We start from the raw sequence: 17,183 nt of genomic DNA on the forward strand, positions 1-17,183 counted from the left end.
TAAAGGGAAAAACGTATTTCTTTCATCCATGTGTTATGGCTCCCTAGACATATACCCTCCCTTACTTTTCTTGCCAGCCTTATTTTCCTCAATGCAATAAAAGCATATCATTCTAGCCAAATCAATGTGACTGCCAGCCACAAGCTACAATCTTGTCTGCAAAATCCATATCTTCTCCAGCAAAATTAGCTCTAAACTAAAAAATTATCCAACTTGAATCATTCAAATATCCTGTACCTTTTATGTACAATGGTCATGGCAAATACAGATACTCATGCCATTGCCTCTCCTACACTTAACTTTGTCAGCAACCTCTCTGCATAGGCCAGACACTGCCTCCAACTACTTCTCAGTGCACTGTCCTAAGCAGAGACCATCAGCAATCAAAGCTGAGCCGTGAAATAAAACCAATGTGCTAGATCGGATCTGTACTATATTTATCTATATGATTTATTCCTCCATGATTTCATGCAACTTATTATATTAGGTGTGTAGAAGTATCCAGTAGTTGAGCCAGTTTGATCCCTCACAAGGCATATGGTTTCTAGAGCAAGGTTAAGAGTAAGCCCTTAGCATCACTGGCTGTGGCCCCCAAACTAAAATTATCCCATCCCCCCAAAAATCTCTAATCCGAAAATAGGAATTCCTACTCCTACCAAAAAAAATAGTAACTAAAGCTTTAAAAAATTCCTAAATTCCTAAAGATTCCTGAATTTTGTTTGTTTTGCACATCTCTAGTACAAGGCTTACAAAAATGGTAAATCAGAACCACTGAATCTCTTCAAGCAAAATGAAACTGAAGCAAAACTCTGACAACCTCAATCAAAGTAAAATAAAAATATATTGCTATCTTTCAATAATATAATCAATAGCTCTTTACAAATCAGCTGACAAAGGCAGGTTTATTTTTTAAATGACTCTGCAAATAGAAGACAATGAATTATAATGCAGATTATCCCTGGCAAAGATCTGTACTTCCAGCTCTTCCAAATCCCACCCCCATAAACCCACACTCCATCATACAAGCTTTATGACCTCTCGCTACCCCCTTTCCTTTACCTTGTCAAATGGGAAATGGGATGAAGCTTAATAAATAATTTAGGTAAAGAGATTACGAACACAAGCATTTAAAAAACCAAATTACTCTTAAGCATAAGCATTAGGAGACATTAACAATCCTCTACTTGTGCTTTAGTAATGGGAATCATTAATAAATGAGTAGTTCACCCCCTACATTGGTTTTGCTTTTTCACAGATTAGCATTTCAGTCTGCTTCATGTTTCATTCTGTATTCCCTACACTTAGGGACATGCCCGCTCATCCCCAGCAGGGAACAGTCGGAATGAAAGAACTTGGACAGGACTGGTGGGCCCACCAACTAGATCTCAAAATAACTCTTGAGCCTGCGTTTCTTCCTCTATTAAAATAGGAAATGACAATCTGATATCTCTGTTAAACTGCAGTAAGATTAAATCAAGCTAAAAGGTCTTTGATACATATTCCTACATGTTGGTTCTCCTGTTCTGTTTTCACAGGTCAGGAGATAGAAGCTGAGCAAGTGATTAGTCTAAGACCAATGTCTTTTGATTAAGGGTAATACAACATAAGTTAAAACTGACTTAGGGTCTAATGTTCATACAGCATGCAATCTTGAAACAACAACACAGCATCTCATATCCACCCCTGCTGGGCATTCATTGCAGTTAAAAAAAATAATAACAAGCTGAACATCTATTATAGACCAGGCCCCACACTCATTTCTTTTCTCCTAACAACCATACAAAGTAGGTGCAATTATTCCAATTTTATTGAGAGAAAGTAACTGGTCCAAAGGCACAAGGGTCACCAATGACAATACTGGACTAATACAGGCATGTTTACTCCACTTTCCCATATCATCCTGCTTCCAGAGTATTGGTATTTAGAAATCATTGTCTTCCAGAACTAAATTCTAAATAATGTGGGAACTGTTACAGGGCTTTCTAATGTGTTAGTGAAAATAATTCCTAGTTCTATACTCCTTTCTCTTTATATCTATTCTTATCAGGCTAAAACAACTGGCTCCAAATTTACAAGTATAAAGAACATTAGAGATTAGTAGGATTGCCTATATTTTTTTTCATTTTTATCAATTGTATTGAAGTTTATCATGTATTAATACACATTCTAATGCTTTCTAAGATTCCTAAGAGGTAATAATCATCACATTTACAGATAAAAAATTTTTTTAAACATCCAGAAGCTTAAATAAGTAACAGAACTTTCCAAAGTTTATGTAACTAGAGATCTAGGACTCTATAACATGCCCATATACTGCATCTACTGAGTCATTTAATCATTTGCTTTTGTCAACTTATTCATTAACACTGAAGAATGTGAAGTGTGTAAGTGGAAGGACTGCCTTCAAATGAAAAAAAAAGGAAAAGAAAGAAAAAGAAAGAAGGAAAGAAAGAAGGAAAAAAGTATGGAAGGAAGGAGAGGGAAAGAAAGGAAGGAAAGAAAGGAGAAAAAGAAAGATGAAAAAGGAAAAAAAATTTAAGAAATAAGTGCTAAAAATTGACCAAAAAATAAAAACAGGAAAAATAAGAAGAGACCTCTAGTGTTTTTACTTCCCAAGGTTGCTAAGTGACTTCTAATAAATGTTTACAGGCCATTTAAAGCTATTCCAGAGAACAGAGGAAAAGAAAAGTTTCCTAACTCAATCTTATAGGTTTGATCAATTTTGACACCAAAACCAGACAATGATAGTTAACTGAAATAACTAAGTATATATTATCCTCCCCTTTGGTGACTATAGATACAAAAGCCTTAATTTGTTTCAGTTTAAAGAGATATGTGTGGTATGATTCCTTTGCAAAAGAAAAACCACTGTGAATACACACAAGTGGCAAAGTTAAATATGTGAATGCACACCGACACATAATACACATACACATATATAATACAAAATACAAAGATACAGGTTTGGAAATACAAACCCCAAACTATTCAAGGGTAACCTAGGACAGAATTGGTTAGTCTTCAGTAAAAGATGAGTTGAGAAGCACTAAAGGTAATTGTCAAACTCTTTATATATACAAATCAGAATTAGGGCCTAAATACTCACTTGCTGACTCTCCTCTACTTTAGATAGTGAAATTGAAATCTTTTACTCATTCTTTGGGAATTCCTTTCAAAAACTTTTGTGATACCACTCTGAGGTGTGGAGCTTTAAGTACTAATGCTAGTTATCAGCCACTCCTCTGTTAAGCTGCTTTAAATCAAGTTCAATTTTTTTTTATCATTTTTTTAGGCTATATGCCAGGGATCAGAAATATTTTCTTTTCCTATAATGTGCATTGCCTTTATTCTCAAAAAGCACTCAGTAGTCATCCAATAATGGTAGTTGTTTGGGACACTGTGCTGGACATGGACAAGTAGAGATGAGTATGTGAATATTGTCTCTACTTAGCCTCTAAGAATTAAAAATTCTTGCATACCTGTTGTATCTGATATGGGATAATATAAAAACTGAAACATGTACCTAAGAAATCCTGGCCTTCAAGGTGAGACTGGCAAACTACCCTATTCAAAAAAAAAAATAATTTAGCAGCAGAAGAAAAATCTAATGAACATGTGAAAATTTTGATACTAAAGGGAATAAATTAGTAGGAAAAAAACAAAGTATGGAAGCTGCAAGAGAATAAAAAAGTGCTCTCTGAAGAGTGAATAATATGTCCCAGGATTAGCTAGGTCACAGTCTCTGTTATTAGGTTCAATCCCTCTGTTTCCCTATATGAAATATGTAAGCCATATCTAATTTATTAGGATAGGGAAAAAATCATAAATACCACACACACACACACACACACACACAAAAAAAAAAAACCTGGTGCATATGAAGTAGTGTGGCCATAAGACCTACAACTGTTGTTACTTGGCTTAATGTTTTATTTTCTCCCTACTTTGCCCATTTTTAACCTAGCAAATTTTCAAACACGATTTAATTTTATTTTTAAATTCTTCTCACAAAGTAGGAAGAACGCAGGGAACAGAATCAGAAGACCAGAGTTCCTACTCAGATCCAACATCTTACTTAGAACTAATTATTTAACATCGTTGCACCTTAGTTTCCTAGTAGTAATATGGGCATGATCCCTTATACCGTTATTCAAAACACTAAATGAGAAAACACATAAAAGAACAAACGTAGAAACTATTATAAATTAAATGAACATTTTCCCAGAGATGACATACAAATGGTCGATAAAAGCATGGAAAGATGCTCAACATCATTAGTCATTAGGGAAATACAAATGAAAACCACAATGAAGTAGCACTTCACACCACTTAGGATGAATCCCACCCAAAATAGACAAGCAAGTAGTAGAGAAAATTAATCCCTCACACTTTACTAGAGGGAATAAATATGGTGCAGGAGCTAAGGAGAATAGTTTGACGAGGCTTCAACAAATTAAACAGTGCTACCATATGACCTAAGAATTCCATGCCTCAAAGAACTGAAAACATATGTGTACATAAAAATGAACTGCACATAGCAACATGACTCATAATAGCCAAAAAAGTGAAAACCGAAATGTCCAACAATTGATGAATGGATAAACAAAACATGGCCTAGCCATCAAAAGGAATACTATTCAGTCATAAACATGAAACAAGTACTAATTCATGCAAAATATGAGCTGATTCTGCAAATGTTTTGCTAAGTAAAAGATAAAATGAGAAGCATGTTAAATGGTTATGTTGCTGTGAAATATCCAGAACTTGGTTACCCTGCAAGACAGAAAGTATATCAGTGGGTATCAAGTAAGAAGAGAGAACAGGAGTGACAGCCAATGAGTAATACTGAGGCTTCTTTTTTAAAATTATGGAAATGTCTTTGAATAAGTGAAGATGTTTGCCTTATTCAGTAAATATACTCACCACTAAATCATACTCAAGAGTGGACTCCACTTGATGTATTATATAGCAAATAAAACTATTAAAGAATTTTTTCTGCTACATTTCACAAGTAAATATTTGACTTTTCTCGACATTGCCGCTGTTTGACTGTGACAATCATGCAAGCTCTTTGAAGTTAGATGTTAGACTGACGAATGGTGTTTTTAGTAAAGCACAACTATTAATTATGTCAGAGAATCTTTCTACAGATCAGATTAATTTGGTATAGCTTTGTTTCTTCAAAAGAAAAGTCCTTATTAATTAAGTCCTAATTAACCGTTCATTTGGGCAGAAGAAAAGGGCACCAAGGAGAATTTATATGTGAAAATATAATATTTTCCCTTTAATTAGTGGGCATTTCCTTTTCAGAAACACCCATCACTCAACTAAAACCCAAGAAACCCAACTCTGAAACTTCAATTCCCTACTTTCTACAGTCTTCTTCCTGGTCTCAAGTACCTAGGCCCATCACTAGCTCTTCAGCTCATGGATCAATTATTCTTTCCAAATATGATTCACGGGTTTAAATGAGGGTCAACCACAATCAACTCATTTTTCTAACACTGGGAACTTGAGAGAGTGGGCCCAGTTTTTGAAGGTTAAATTTAGTCCTGATGTCTGAACAAACATAGAATAAAATTATTTCCTGGAATTGGAAGGGGTATAAAAACAGTCTATACAGTTGCGTAATGCTTTTATAGGCCCTTCGGGAGTTTTTTTTCATGTATTTGGTCACAAGTAAGTCACCAACTTAGGTCCACACTGTGCTACATATAAAAGCTTCCTGGTTCTAGAACAAAGAAGTATTTTACTGCTCAAAGCAAAATAAAGCTATCTTCCTTCTATTTAGTATTGTTACACGAAAATAGCATTCCGACCAAACCAGCTAGGGAACTGCAGGACCCAAGGTAAGGAAACAAAGATAAATTGTTCCAGTCTGTATTTGAGTGTGTGCGTGTGTGTGTGTGTGTGTGGGGGGGGGGGGGGGGGGTTGGGGGGTGTATTTTCTCTCATACCAAAGAAAATAAAGTTGGCAGGGCCAAAGAAAACCTGGCGGGCGAAGGTTTCCACAATCTGGGGGTGTTGTAGGTGGCAATTTATTTTCACTTGAGGGTTTCCCAGTTCCTGCTTTGAAGCCTGGCGGGTAATCTCGGCACAGAAGGAGGGGAGAGGAGGAGGTGACCTGTCAAACGGTCGCCACGGAGCTGCTCCAGCAGCAACGCGTGTGCAACTTCTCGGGGACCACAGAGGGCTGCACAAAGATGTCAAAGCACCAGGAGGGCACAAGGGCTGTCCTGGCTGCGCCAAGTCCCCACGGCGTCTGCCCCGGGGGGTGCGGCACGGATCATCGCAGAGGCTCTCTCCTCGGCCAGGTGGAGCACCCGGCATCCCGCTCCCCGTTTGCTGGCGGATTGGGTGCTAGGCCTGGAGGACTGGGTGGCACCGGCGTGTCCTGCGGCCCACGCGGGCGGCGCCAGGCAGGGAGGACGCGGCCGGCCGGGGCTCTGCCACCCGGCACACAAAGGCGGCGGCGGCCAGTGCGGCAGCGCGTCCCCGCACCACCCGGGGGAGGGGGCGGGCGGGGGGCGCGACCCAGATGGAAGGGTGGACCGGAGCCTGACCTGTTGCACGATTCGGGACCCCCGCGAGCAGCAAAGGTCGCGGGCGCCCGGCCCGGGGGAGGGGAGGGACCGCCGTGTCCCCCCGCCGCCCTCCTTCCCTCCTCACCCCACCCCCGCCCCGGCTCCGGGGCCAGCGCGCGCCGGGCCGCGGCGGGCAGGCGGCGGGCGCGGGGGCAGGGGCGGCCGCGGGGCTCCCACCTCGGGCGCTTTGTCTGCGGCGGCGGCGGCGGTGGGGGCCGGGCCGGGCCGGGCGGGCGCGGAGGAGGGGACCCCCGGCCCGATCCGCCAGCGCGCGGCCCGCAGAGCCGGGCCCGGACCCGCCGCCCGCGGGGCCTGCGCGCGCTCCTCCCGCCCGCCCGGGCCGCACTCACCTGGCGGGCGCGGGCGCGGGCGCGGCCGGCGGGCTCCGGGGCTCCGGGAGGACGCGGGGACTCGAGCGAGGCGCGGGCGGAGGCGGAGGGCGAGGCGGGAGGAAGGCGGGCTGGGGGCGGAGCGGGCCCCGGCGGCGGCGGCGGCTCCCGTCGCTCGGGCAAATCGCGTCCCGGCCCCTCCGTGCGTCAGGCGGGGGGCGGCAGCGGCGCGGGCAGCCCCGAGACCTCCCGGACCCGCGCCCCGCGACCCGCGTCCGCGCGCGCGCCCGGGGCTGGGCGAGGCGGGTGGGGGGGGGGTGCGTAGTCGGGGGCGGCGATCCGGCCCCGCAAGGGGAGTGGGCACCGCGCGGAGGAGGGAGGGAGGGAGGGGGCGTCCCCCCACCCCCACCCCCGGGCTGCCCCGCGGCGGCGGTGGAGCGGGCCTGGGCCCAGAGTCTGGACCCCCGCGCTCTTGGGGGGCCCCCCCACCCACGGCGTGACCGTCGTGGAGGGTCGTGTGCTGTCGCCGTGCGCCTGCTTCCAGGAAAGGGGGGTGGGCGCATAGACTCGACTCTACGCGCCCCAAGATTTTCAAGAGGCTGAACGTGCACGGGACAAGCGTCATCGAGATTCCAGTGTTCCCAACTGCACCCTGTTCCCAATGCCTGGCAGGGGGTGGGGGTGCGGGGCGCTTCTCACCCCGGGGTCTCCGCACCCTGGGGTGCGAATGAAGCTGGAGAGAAGCCTGAGGGGCGTGATGGGGTTAATGGTCTGAAGTTAAGGATGGTCTCGGGATCTTTCTCTAGGCCTCTCCAAGATGTGTCCAGTAATCATCCATCTCCCATGATGGCCAATGCGCTATCTTCCCCAGCTCCTGGTTCTTTTTTCCCCTCCAAGTGCACTGACTTCGGAGTCGTAATTGTAAATCTTTTCTTGCGCAAGTCGTTTTGTGTACCAGTTCTTGAATTTGGCACGACGAAGTAGCCAGCGAACCCCGGGCACCCCACCTGTGAGGTCCAATCCCAGGCCTTCCCGTTGAGTCACTGGGCCACACATGTTCCTCTCATTTAGACTGGGTTGATCTAAACCAGCCATTTCCAACATTTGGGCAACCTGATTGTTTGTTTCTTTTTTTCGGGTCACACCCACCAATGCACAGGAGTTATTCCTGGCTCTGCATTCAGGAATTGCTCCTGGGAGTGCTCAGGGGATCATTTGGGATGCTGGAAATCGAACCAAGTCGGCCACATGCAAGGCAAACGCCCTACCCACTGTGCTATGACTCCAGACCCCAATCTTATTGTTCTTAACTTCTCTGATTTACTAGAGGATCTGAAGTTCCCTGATGTGAAGTCCCATGGATAAATTCTTCCTCTTAATTTGTGACTCATGTGTTTCAATCTCGTGTCCACGTTTTAGGTCAAGCCTTGAATTTCACTTCTGCTTCTGATCTCTGTACCGACCGGAAATGCTCCCAAAGCACAGAGCCTCCACAAAAATTCTTCTCCGGTCGTCCAACTTGACAATCAGGTTCAAAGTAATTGCCATGGTGTGGAGATCATTTACTATCTGATCCCTACAGTCTTCAGCAAGGGTGCTAACTCCCACCACCTAGATTCAACAGGCTGTCTCCATGTGTGCGGAAGTATAGATTTCATTACAGCTGAACCAGAGAGATGAATTTCAGGTGAATTTCAGATGAATTTTCTCATTTGATCCTACTATCTAGGAAAATAGTTCTAAGTAAAGTTAATACATCATTTCCTTTTTAGAGTCTTACCATACTCGCATTCTCACTCCACACACTTAACACTGAACTAAGTCCTCTTTTTCTGCATTCATAGAACCAACCATAACAATCCTTGGTACATTCCTTCGAATTTCCATTACTTTGTTTATGGTCTTTGGAGCACTGGCCTTGCATATTGAGAGGCCTTGAGTTCAATTTTTGGCACCACCCAAAAAGGAAAATTAATAATATGATAGATTGTATTTTCCCAGAAAAGATTTTTTTTTATAAATTTTCTTATTCTCTTGAGAGAGAGAGAGAGAGAGAGAGAGAGAGAGAGAGAGAGAGAGAAAGAAAGTACCTGCCATAGAGGCAGGCAGGGGGTGAAGGGGGTGAGTGTGGGAATGATGGGAGGGAACCTAGGGACACTGGTGCTGGGAAATGTACACTGATGGAGAGATGGATGTTGGAATACTGTATGACTGAAATCAAATCATGAACAGCTTTGTAAGGGTCTGTCTCACAGTGATTCAATAAAAAAAGTTTTAAAAATTGTCTTATCACTTTTTTTGAAGTACCTAGATACACAATACTGTCAACTATACTTCTCATGCATACATCATTCCAACACCACACCTTCATCAGTACCTGCTTCCTTCCACCAGGATCCCAAGGACCCCTCCCAGCCAGCATCCACCCACTCCCCATGTGAGTTCAGTTCTACACACAAAATCTACAGTTACAGTGATTTTGGCCTTTTGTTACTCCCTTACTATGCTTCTTTACTTCTCACGTATAAGAGAAATCTTAAATGATAGAGATTTTTATCTTGTTCAGTTTTATCTCCCATACATAGCATTAATGCTCAGCACAAAGGTTTTTCTTTAACTACTTGATGAATTATTATTATTATTATTATGGTAAATGGATGTTGGCATAATAATAATCTCATCGACTCAATGAGAGTGCAATCAATAGTCTCTGCATTCCTTAACTTGCCATAATAATCTGTTCTTCCTTTCTCTGCTCTCTTTTCCAAACCTTCTACTACAACTTGCATTCTTTGCCTATTTCATCGAAGCAAGAGCATGCTAAGAATTCTATTAGCACTTCACAAAGCAGCCCTCCCCCTTCCTTTTTCTCACATGCTCTAGATCCACACTGTAAAGCCTACTTACTAGATAAGGGATAACTGCTATAGCTGAAAAATATTAAACTGTAAATTTTGGAGCTGAAACTTGGGTGTTGTGTTTCCTAATAACTACTGAGAATTGCTTAATCATTTCAATTCACTAGGCCTCACTTCTGGAGTTTCTTTGGTGATTTACATTATTAATATGCTTTAAAAGTGAATGTATCCTTTATATATAATATATGTAAATATATAATGATGAACTACTAGATCTTTGCAAAGTAACTCTCCAGCTTATGCTTTCTACCACTGATATTCTAAGTGATAGAAAAACTATTTCACATATTCATCAGTGAACTATCCTGCCAAACCCTATATTGAACTGAACCCTATATTGAAACCCTATATTGAACCCTATATTGAACCCCGAAAATTGAAAGATTACTGTGATTTGGGTAGAAATATATTGGATTTAAACTCAAAGCTATATAATTACAAGTTCTGAATTCCTAACTCTGAACCTTAGACAAGCACAAAATTGCTCCAGATGAGTTTCTCACCTCTAAAAGAGGTAGAAAATAAAGTAATTTAAAGTAGTATGGAAGTGCCCAGGGAGGGCCAGGAAGATAGCTCAAAGATTAGGAGCTATCAAACATCTCTGATAATGACTCTAGGCAGAACAATGACCCAGAAGCAGAGGAAACACCACTGGGCATGCTCCAAAAAATAAAACAGTACCCAGGAAAGGTCCACAGAGATGGTACAAAAAGTAGGATGCTTGTCTCACAGCTGATGTGGGTTCAATCCCCTTATGGTGCCCCAAGCCCAACAGATGTGATTCCTGAGCACAGAGCCAAGAGTAAGTCTTAAGAACCACACCCCACCAAAAATAAATAAGTAAATGTGCCGAGGGGAGGGGAGGGGAGGGGAGGGGAGGGGAGGGGAGGGGAGGGGAGGGGAGGAGAGGAGGGGAGAGGAGAACTGAGACTTTGGAGACTTAGGGACTAGAAAGATGATTGGAAGTAGAGGACTATGAGACTCTGATGAAAGTAGGAAGGCGATAATGAAGGAGAGGACTTTGAGGTCTATGAGGAGAATGAGATGATGGAAATATGATGACTGGAACTACAACCAAAACTACGACTATAACTACACCATAAAGGAAGAGATTGGACTACGCTGGGGAGGAGAGAGAAATAAACTGTCAATGGACCAACCTGGAACTCGGTTCCTCTTTCTCCGTTCCCCTGGTCCGCTGTCCCTCTGCGGCAATCATCCGGCCCTGGGAAAGGCTCTCGGCCAACAAACGCTCGAGTCTCTTGTGTACCGGCACCTTTTTCTTTGGAAATTCAACTGTATTGAAAAAAAAAAGTTTTGAATTGGATTTGAGGCCACACCTGGCAATGTTTAGGGGCCACCCCTAGCAGTGGCCCCCACTCAGGGAACCATGCAATGCCAGTGATTGAACCAGGACCTCCTTCATTCAAAGTTTGCACTCAGCCTGTTGAGTTATGCCTTAGAGCCCTCCTGGGATAGCCTTTTAAACATTTTAAATCAGCAACTGTATAACATGTGATTTCTCACACCACTTTTCCTTCACTATCCATTCATCTCCTCTTCACTCTCCCGACCTCCGACCTCCAACGTGTTCGACATTCACCCCACACTGTTGCTAAATGTTTTTGCCAACTAGAAGCAAACAATACCCCAAATTTTAAAAACAATGTAATAAATGCATGCCTATAAAACTACCTGTATCTTCAATCCTATATTCTTGTCATTTTTTGAGACTTCAGAACTTTACATTAGTTTATCTTAAATATAACTTTGAAGGCCTGGGGCAATAGCACAGCAGGTAGGGTGTTTGCCTTGCACGCAGCCAACATGGCCGACCCGAGTTCGATTCCTCCGCCCCTCTCGGAGAGCCCGGCAAGCTACAGAGAGTATCTCGCCCGCACGGCAGAGCCTGGCAAGCTACCCGTGACGTATTCGATTTGCCAGACACAGTAACAACAAAGTCTCCAATGGAGACGTTACTGGGCCCGCTCGAGCAAATCGATGAACAACAGGAGGACAGTAGTTTACCTATCACTTTGAAAGTATTTACAGGAGCCCCTGGCAAATAGAAATCAATGTAAAATGAATTTCAAAAAATGTTGGGGGAGAGGGAGAAGAATCCCAAAGTAATAAATTCCTAATTCCCAATTTCACCTTACAACTTTCCTTAGGCTTTCTATTTAAAAAAGCCACATTTAAATGCCATGTAAAACGTTGTGAGCTGGACACGTGGCTTAGTGACAGAGTATGCTCCTTGAACTTCTGAGGCCCTGGTATGATACTTAATACCACAAAAAATTAAAATGATATATTCTTATACTACTCTTATTTTTGCAATGTCAACATTGAAAATGCCTTTTGTGCTCATGTGTTTGCCATGTGTTGTTCATGGGAACTTGTGAAGAATCCTCTGAAGTAAAATGGATTGAAACTGTAAATGCCATTTTACTTAAGTTCTCCACTGTTAGATCATTTGCTAAACACTCACCTTGTCCCCAAATCTGCTTCTTAAACAAACTTCACTACTCTAGCCCCAGCTGAAGAGGGGACCCCAAGTAGCTGCATTTGTGCTGTGTAATCTTTTAATCACTGCTACTGACCCCTCAAACAAAGGCATGCGGGTCCCGGGGCTGAGATCTCCAAGCCTGTTTGGATCAGGGCTGAGCATCCTCCACCCAGATCCTTCATATTCCAGTAGTCAGGGGTCACACCCACCAGCTGACCCCCTGGCACCGTGTAATCCCATCAATGACCAAGACCCAGAGACTATAAAACCCAGCTCCTGGAAGCGCATGGCCGCATTCATGGCCGCACAACATCTTATTATCTCATTCTTACTTTGGACAAACTGGCAGGCTACTGAATGTAACCTGCCCACATGGCAGAGTCTGGAAAACTCCCCGTGATGTACCCAATATGCCAAATACCAGTAACAATGATGGGTCTCATTCTCCTAACCGTGAAAGAGCCTTGAATATGGCACTTTTTAAAAAAATCTCAGGACTAGGATGAAGGAGACATTACTGAGGCCTGCTCGAGGCAATTGACGAACAACAGGATGGTCGTGATCATGATCATGACTGACCCCTCCTCCACCTCAGGAAAGCGCTGGTCTAAAAATAGCCAGGATAGGCCATTGAAAAATGACCTAGGAAAGGCCTCAGAGCTTATTGGAAAGCCAGGTATGAGCCAGCGGTGATGGTGCAACTGTAGTCTCATGGGAAGAGGGGTGGTATTGGCTCATCCTTCACGCTCTACCGAGGTTAGGAGTTGCCCCCCACAAGTGGCTTTCCAGCACGGCCATGACTCCAGAGGCAAAAGGACTAAATCCAAAGCCCGGCAGCTTGCGGCAGAAAAGTAAATGGACCATGCGTTAAACTACGGCACAATGCCTCCCCAGGAGGGAAAGGGTGTTGCTCCCTTCCACCTTTTTCCCCCACCGGCAGCAAGGTGACCACTGCCTCAGAGCTTATTGGAAATCCAGATATGAGCTGGCAGTGACAGGGCAACTGCAGTCTCATGGGAAGAGAGGTGGTACCGGTTCATCCTTCATGTCCTACCAAAGTCACGAGTTGCCCCCCACGAGTGGCTCTCCAGCATGGACATAGCACCAGATGTACAGAAACCAATCTCATAATTATCTGGCTCTTTGCAGAAATCTCTCCAGACTTATCTAGTAAAATATCAGAAATCCAAAATCGCGCAGCCACAATATCGGCCGCGTGACATCATATGGTTCTCATAACCAGCTATAGAAATCAAACTATTTCACAATGCCTTTTCAGAAATTCTGATTTTGGGGGAGAAATTCTAAACAATAATGGCGCATCTTTTGTTGATATAATGAATGTTATCAAAGTAGAGAGAGAGTTAAGTAGAAATCATCTGCCTCAAAGGCATTGGGAGGGGTGTGAGGGGGGTATATTGGGATTCTTGGTGGTGAAAAATAAGTACTGGTGAAGGGAAAGGTGTTTGATCATTGTATGACCGAGACTTAAACCTGAAAGCTTTGTAAATTTTCCCACAGTGATACAATAAATAAATATAAGAAAAGAAAAAAAATAAACAGAAATAAAAATAAAAATAAAATCGTTATTAAAACTGTTAAAAAGAAAAATGACCTAGGAAAAACCTCAAGCCCAGACAGTCAGAGAAACTAGATCTGAAAAGAGGTGCAGAACGTGGCCATGGTCAAGTAACCACTGAAGGGAAGTTCGTGTCAGCCAATGACTAAGGAGAAAACATTCATTCACACATTCTCTTATCAATGTTTATGAGAAACAGTCTCATTCCTGACATTCCATTCGGTCTCAACAGAAGGACCATCTCCAAATGCAACAGTTATGTGTACCTAGGTCGAGAAGTCAACATGAGGATTGAACTGGCACCTGAGTTGTGCAGGAGAAAGAGAGTGGCTTGGAACGCCTTCAACAGCGTTGAAGAAATAGCTAAGAGGATGAAGAACCTCCAGCTCCAGGCACATCTCTTGAACTCCACTGTTCTTCCTGCGTTAACATATGCCCTGGAGACCTGAGCCCTATGAAAACAGGAGGAGAACGCTATTCGAATCTCCCAAAGAGGAATCAAAAGAGCTATGCTTGGAGTATCACATTTCACTCAAATGAGAGAAGGAATCCAGAGTTCCGACCTCCATGGATGGTCAAGAATCAGGGACGCTGTCTCATTTGCCAAGGCATCAAAAATCAGATGGGCTGGACATGTAATGAGATTTGGAGACAACCACTGGACTAGAGCTGTTACCGACTGGATTCCATGGGACGTCAAAAGACCATGTGGTCACCCACCTACGAGATGATCACACTTCTTCGTCAAGATCCTGAACGATTGGTTTGAGGCTCTTCGTGTTCCTAGAATGAGCAGATGCCATTGGGCTACACTAGCACGTGACAGAGATGAATAGAAATGTTACTGGCGCCCGCTCGAGCAAATCGATGAGTAACGGGATGTCACATGATCAAGTGATTCTCTTATTATCTACGTATTAAGCAAATCCTCTGTTTTAGGTGCTAGGAATACACCGTAGACAAAAACAGGTACAAAGACTATTGTAAACAGTGCAACTATCAGATGTCATTTCAACTATACTTTTTTGCCTCACGGGGATATATTCCCAGGAATGGTATTGCTGGGTCAAATGGGAGCTCAATTTCTAATTTTTTGAGAATCGTCCATACTGTTTTCCAAAAGGGCTGAACCAGTCTGCATTCCCACCAGCAGTGAAGGAGAGTCCTTTTCTCTCCATATCCATGCCAACACCTGTTGCTTTTGTTTTTTCTGGATAGTCTCTGTGGTGTGCAACGATATCTCATGGTTGTTTTGATCTGCATCTCCCTGATGATTAGTGATGTAGAGCATTTTCCCATGTGTCTTTTAGCCACTCGGATTTCTTCTTTGAGAAAGTTTCTGTTCATTTCAACCCATTTTTTGATGGGGTTGGATGTTTTCTTCTTGTGGAGTTCAACCAGTGCCTTGTATATCCTTGATATCAAACCCTTATCAGATGCATATTGGGTGAATATCCTTTCCCATTCTGTAGACTGTACTTGTATTTTGGTCACTGTTTCTTCTGAGGCACAGAAGCTTCTTAGTTGAAGATAGTCCCATTTGTTTATCTCTGCTTTCACTTGCTTGGCCAGTGGCATGTCATCTTTAAAGATACCTTTCGCTTCAATGTTATGAAAGGTTTTGCAGACCTTGCCTTCAATGTACTTTAAGGATTCTAGTCTAATGTTGGGGGTCTTTAATCCATTTTCATCTGACTTTTGCACATGGTGTTAGCTAAATATATGAGTCCATTTTTTTTGCATGTAGCTGTCCAGTTTTGCCAGCAGAATTTGTTAAAGAGGCTTTCCTCGCTCCGCTTCACATCTCTTGCTCCCTTATCAAAGATTAGATCATTATATGTGGGGGGGGGGTTGTCTGTATATTCAACCCTGTTCCTTGGTCTGCGGCTCTGCCTTTGTTCCAGTACCATTCTGTTTTAATTATTACCACTTTGTAGTAGAGTTTGAGGTTGGGGAGTTTGATTGCTCCCATTTTTTCCCCAAGAATTGCTTTAGCTTTCGTGGGCGCTTATTGTTTCATATGAATTTCAGAAGTGTTTTCTCCATTTTTTTTAAGAATGTCATGGGTATCATTATAGGGATCACATTGAATTTGTACAATGCTTTGGGGAGTATTAACTTTTTTGACAATGTTAATTCTCCCAATTCATGAGCAGTGGATATCTTTTCATTTCCTCTTGTCCTCTTTTATTTCCTGAAATAACGTTTGTAGTTTCCTTTGTGTAGTTCCTTTACCTCCTTATTTAAGCTGATTCTGAGGCACTTGATTTTTTGAGGCATGATTGTGAATGGGATTGCTTTTTTCATCTCGCTTTCTTCTCTCTCATTATTTACATATAGGAAATCCATGGACTTTTGGGTATTGATTTTATAGCCTGCAACTTTACTGTACAAGTCTATTGTTTCTAGGAGTTTCTTGGTAGAGGTTTTAAAGTTTCTGCACTGTTTACAATAGCCAAATTCTGGGAAAAAATCCGAGTGCCCAAGAACAGATGACTGGTTAAAGAAACTTTGGTACATCTACACTGTGGAATACTATGCAGCTGTTAGAAAAGATGAAGTCATGAAATTTACATACAAGTGGTAGGTAAAAGGTAAAGGTAAAGGCCCTCCCGTTGATCGTCGATTTGCTCGAGCGGGCCCAGTAACGTCTCCATTGGAGACTTTGTTGTTACTGTGTCTGGCATATCGAATACTCTCGGTAGCTTGCCAGGCTCTCCGAGAGGGGAAAAGACCCACTCTGCGTTGGCCGGGAATCGAACCCGGGTCAACTGCTTGGAAGGCAGCTATGCTAGCCACTATACCACCAACGCCTCCTTGGTGGTACTTGTGGTACAAGTGGTACTACGTGGTACTTGGTGGTACAAGTGGTACTACGTGGAAAGTATCATGCTGAGTAAAATGAGTCAGAAAGAGAGGGGCAGGCATAGAAATATTGCACTCATCTGTGGAATATAAAGTAACAGAATATTTTGCTCGAGCGGGCCCAGTAACGTCTCCATCATGAGACTTGTTGTTACTGTGTTGGCATATCGAATACATCACGGGGAGCTTGACAGGCTCTGCCGTGGGGCGAGATACTCTCAGTAGCTTGCCGGGCTCTCCGAGAGGGGCGGAGGAATCAAACTCGGGTCGGCCATGTTGGCTGTGTGCAAGGCAAACGCCCTACCGCTGTGCTATAAAGTAACAGAATGGGAGACTAACACCCAAAAGCAGTAGAGATAAGGACCAGGAGGTCTGCTCCACGGCTTGGAAACGGGTCTCACA

At 43.5% G+C, this 17,183-nt stretch overlaps 1 non-coding gene across 1 annotated transcript; it reads right to left on the reverse strand.

Annotated features, from left to right (window-relative positions):
- Positions 1 to 16,657: 16,657 nt before the first annotated feature.
- Positions 16,658 to 16,729, reverse strand: TRNAG-UCC (transfer RNA glycine (anticodon UCC)). Its single transcript has one exon. It is a non-coding gene; the product is annotated as a tRNA-Gly (tRNA).
- Positions 16,730 to 17,183: the final 454 nt, after the last annotated feature.

Source organism: Sorex fumeus, unplaced genomic scaffold, assembly GCF_029834395.1.
Source record: "Sorex fumeus unplaced genomic scaffold, SorFum_2.1 ptg000009l, whole genome shotgun sequence".
NCBI lineage: Eukaryota > Metazoa > Chordata > Mammalia > Eulipotyphla > Soricidae > Sorex > Sorex fumeus.